The sequence below is a fragment of the Zingiber officinale genome, chromosome 9A, assembly GCF_018446385.1.
Source record: "Zingiber officinale cultivar Zhangliang chromosome 9A, Zo_v1.1, whole genome shotgun sequence".
Classification (NCBI taxonomy): domain Eukaryota; kingdom Viridiplantae; phylum Streptophyta; class Magnoliopsida; order Zingiberales; family Zingiberaceae; genus Zingiber; species Zingiber officinale.
This window is the reverse complement of record NC_056002.1, coordinates 123728413-123732278: the sequence shown is the minus strand read 5'-3', so window position 1 is coordinate 123732278 and position 3866 is coordinate 123728413. Positions and strand designations below refer to the sequence as shown.

The 3866-nt window shown below is 42.6% G+C and overlaps 1 long non-coding RNA gene across 3 annotated transcripts; it reads right to left on the bottom strand.

Moving 5' to 3' along the window:
* Positions 1-951: 951 nt before the first annotated feature.
* On the bottom strand, positions 952-3418 carry LOC122021043. Of its 3 annotated transcripts, none has more exons than XR_006122427.1 (6): positions 3258-3418; positions 2461-2780; positions 1801-2090; positions 1540-1681; positions 1374-1466; positions 952-1105 (listed from the first exon to the last, which is right to left on the bottom strand). It is a non-coding gene; the product is annotated as an uncharacterized LOC122021043 (long non-coding RNA). The 3 variants fall into 3 exon arrangements; XR_006122426.1 differs by having other exon boundaries at positions 1750-2410; positions 2514-2780; XR_006122425.1 differs by having other exon boundaries at positions 1801-2410; positions 2514-2780.
* Between the last annotated feature and the right edge of the window lie 448 nt (positions 3419-3866).

The window sequence follows — 3866 nt, the reverse complement described above, 5'->3', positions numbered from 1 at the left end:
GTCATCTCACACACAAATGGCGAGACCGAGTGGGTAGGGCTAGCACTCTGTCGTCACTGCTCCTGATGAGTGACCGAGTGGACGGGATGCTGTCGGAGTACTCCTGTCCTGTGACCCCAAATCATAAATGGGGGAGCTCAATGCTCTCAACTCCCGGTACACGATGACGGGGAGGAATCCCTGCCGGCTAACACGTTGTGTCACACTACCCATGAGCGGACCAACGTAGCCAAACAAAGTCCCTGCTGCAACACACACTGCCTGAATCGACCACTAACCCATGAGTGGTGGTGTGTGCAGATCCATGTAATTGGCGATGTGCTCAACAACAATGGAGTCGACTATCGCACAGCATGCAATCATGATGCATGACACTAAGCATGGCAAAAACTGATCAACATAACCATATCCATACATACAAAATGGGTACTGTAAAAGCGATGGTCACATACCAAGATCTAGAGTACACAGGTCAGATAGAATATCAAAAATCCTATGTCCTGAACATAATAAGTATGGAATATCCTGATCAGCATAGAAAAATCCATATATACATAATATGGGTACCACAGTATCAGTAAGTCAAATTCACGGATCTAGGGTATACAAGTCCTCTAAGGTATAACAACCTAGACCCAAATCATATCCCTCTTCCATAGCATATGTACCAACAATATACACAGATCAAAGAATCAGGGTCTAAACACCCGAATCATATATGATATACAAATAGAGGTACACAAATCTGATATGGCACAAAAACCTAAGTATCAGATAATCTAGATACACAGGCCAGAAACAACAATCCAAATCCTAGTCCTAACCTCAGTAAGCATGGTATGTCACTCTAGAAACTAAGATACTCATGGTAACAAGATAATCATGGCAACAAATCACGAGATATAATCACAGGTGACAAACCTAACATGCTATGGATATCAAACAGTGACATACCAAAGGCAAACATGTTCATTGCATGTAGTTATAAAATACTATACATATCCAATGACAATATCATAAAAGATAAGTCAAGAGGTACCCGCCTCCAAAAGCAGGTTCAATCCAATCAAATCCAACATCGAGATGCTCGTCTTGTGTCAAAGTCCTGTTTCACCAATACATATACATTTTATTTAGCTAATTCCTATAAATAGCTAAATAAAAATCTCTTACACCAAATTAGGGGCAAACCCTAATTAACTTAATAACATAAACCTAATCCACAATCCACCATTAAATCAAGAATCTAAACTTAATTCCATTTACACGTGATTACACATCTACATAATCAATCATCTAATTCAAACACATAAGCAATTATGTATGTACCAATTCCTACTTAAATCAACATGTATCATAATCATGTTCCTTACCTTAATTCACAGCCACTAGTTTGTACTGAAACCAAAGAGTTGCTGGCTGGAACTTGCTGCCATTAAGGGACGTTGGCTGCTGAAAATTCTTCACTGTCCGGATCATATGAAGAATCAAGATCGATAACCAATCAAGCATAAATCCTAATCAACAACCGAAGCTTACCTCCAAGATCCGACTACGGCATAGCTCTGTGTCGTCTTCGGCACTGTCGAGCAGAAACACAATAAAGGATTTGGCACTATTTTCTCCGGTCCGAAACCAAACCCATGATGAATCTATCCTCCATCCACCATTAACACCTCACCTGAACGAAATCAATCCAATGCAACCAAACAAACAATGGATTTAATTCAATATTTATATACATCTTACCCCAAACAGCAGTCACCGAAAGGGCTGTTGAGGTCGGCAAACAAGGCTCACCAGTGGTGGTTGTGCTGCCAAATTGCAGCAGAGGGGCGGCGGTCATGAATTAAGGCACAGGGATAGCACCACTGGAGTCGGGGCAGAGGCTAGAAGAGGGGTCAACGGCTGTGTTGGCTCGAGTGTTACCAGCGCTGTCACGTGCGGCGGCGACACTTCGGCAGAGGGATCCGGCAAGGGCACACCTTCGGCGACAGCAAACGAAGAGGCAAGGCAATGCAAGGAGTCGCCGCGAGGTGGTGAAGGAGAAGGGAAAACCTAGGGCTCCGGTGCCGGTGAGCACTTGGCACCTTTAAAGTTTTTTTTTCCTAAAAAAAATGTAATTGTAATGTATAAAACTCACAATTGTAAGATGAGATTAGGTGAGTTGAAACAGCCTTATCAGTATCAGCAAACACAAGAAGACAAGGAGCATCAGAGTCTATGGACCACCAAGACCCTGCTTGAAAGTCAACTTGTGGTGGAATCCTCCCTTTGTTAGCTACATCACCAAACATGGAGGAAAAGTACCCAGAGGCCGATAAAGAGATAGACATTGGTGCAGCTTTTATTATCAAAACACTTTTGATAAGGTTGACGGGAGCCAGACTAAGTTGCACTCTCATGGTCTCTGCATAAAGGACGCCAAGTTATGAACTTTTTTGCATGAGCACTTGGCACCTTTAAAGTTTTTTTTTCCTAAAAAAAATGTAATTGTAATGTATAAAACTCACAATTGTAAGATGAGATTAGGTGAGTTGAAACAGCCTTATCAGTATCAGCAAACACAAGAAGACAAGGAGCATCAGAGTCTATGGACCACCAAGACCCTGCTTGAAAGTCAACTTGTGGTGGAATCCTCCCTTTGTTAGCTACATCACCAAACATGGAGGAAAAGTACCCAGAGGCCGATAAAGAGATAGACATTGGTGCAGCTTTTATTATCAAAACACTTTTGATAAGGTTGACGGGAGCCAGACTAAGTTGCACTCTCATGGTCTCTGCATAAAGGACGCCAAGTTATGAACTTTTTTGCATTTTTATGTGCCCTCATACACATTTAAAAGGATTGAATACAAATATGCATAAGTTATGAACTCCTGCAAGTGTCTGGCCACCACCATCTAATAAATAAATTGTCAAAAAGGTTCATCTACCCCCTCATGTGAGATTCTCCAACTATGGTACCAAACAATACATGATTGGGGCCAAGCTATTAATCCAAAAGCAGCAAACTTACCTGCTGATGTCTTAAAAGGCACTCTTATGAGCCCACTGAACTAGCAGTCCTTTGTTGTCTCAGGAAAAAGGACCGAGAAAATCTCTCTCAATCCACAGGACAAAAGCCATGGCAAGGAAAATATACAACATCATGCAGAAAACATTAAACCATTCTGGAACACAAACAAGTTAATAGCTTCCCATGGCAACAATGGTGCGATGATTAATTACTAGCTACTGCAATGCAAGTAAATCACCTGTTATTTTGCTTTGCAAGCTACTTTTTTTTCCCCTTACTCTCATCTCCAATCTTGCACAGTTTGGAATCCTAATTTGTTGTTGTAGTCTGTGTCACACTCCTCTCTCTCTCTCCTCTCTCTCTCTCTCCTCTCTGCTAATTGTTTGACTGCTAATTACGGAGGTCTGTTCCTCTTGTGGCCGGCCTTCCCTTCGGAATCTCCCTCCGAGTAAGCGTCCATGGACCTGGTGAAGGAGAGGGAGAGGTCGGCGTAGAGGTCGACGACGCGCCGGATGTTGTTGTTGAGCTCGCGAATTAGGCCGACATTGCGGGTGAGGTTGTCGGGGATTTTAGACTCGTGATTCTGATTGATCTCGTTGATTAAAAGCCTGTTTTGGTCTAAGATGCTCTGCACCTGGAGGAAGCTCTTTTGGAAGGTTGAGAAGACTTTGCCGTCAATTTGGGTTCCATTGCCGAAACGTGAGAAGCTATCCCCCTCCATCATTCCTTACCTCGATCCCCAAAAGACCCTGCAAAATAAGCAATTAGTCGTATCAAAATCGAGAACTTTTTGCAGTCAGAGATGGAGAACAAAAGAGAAGCTTAATCTCGGCAAGTAATTACGCAC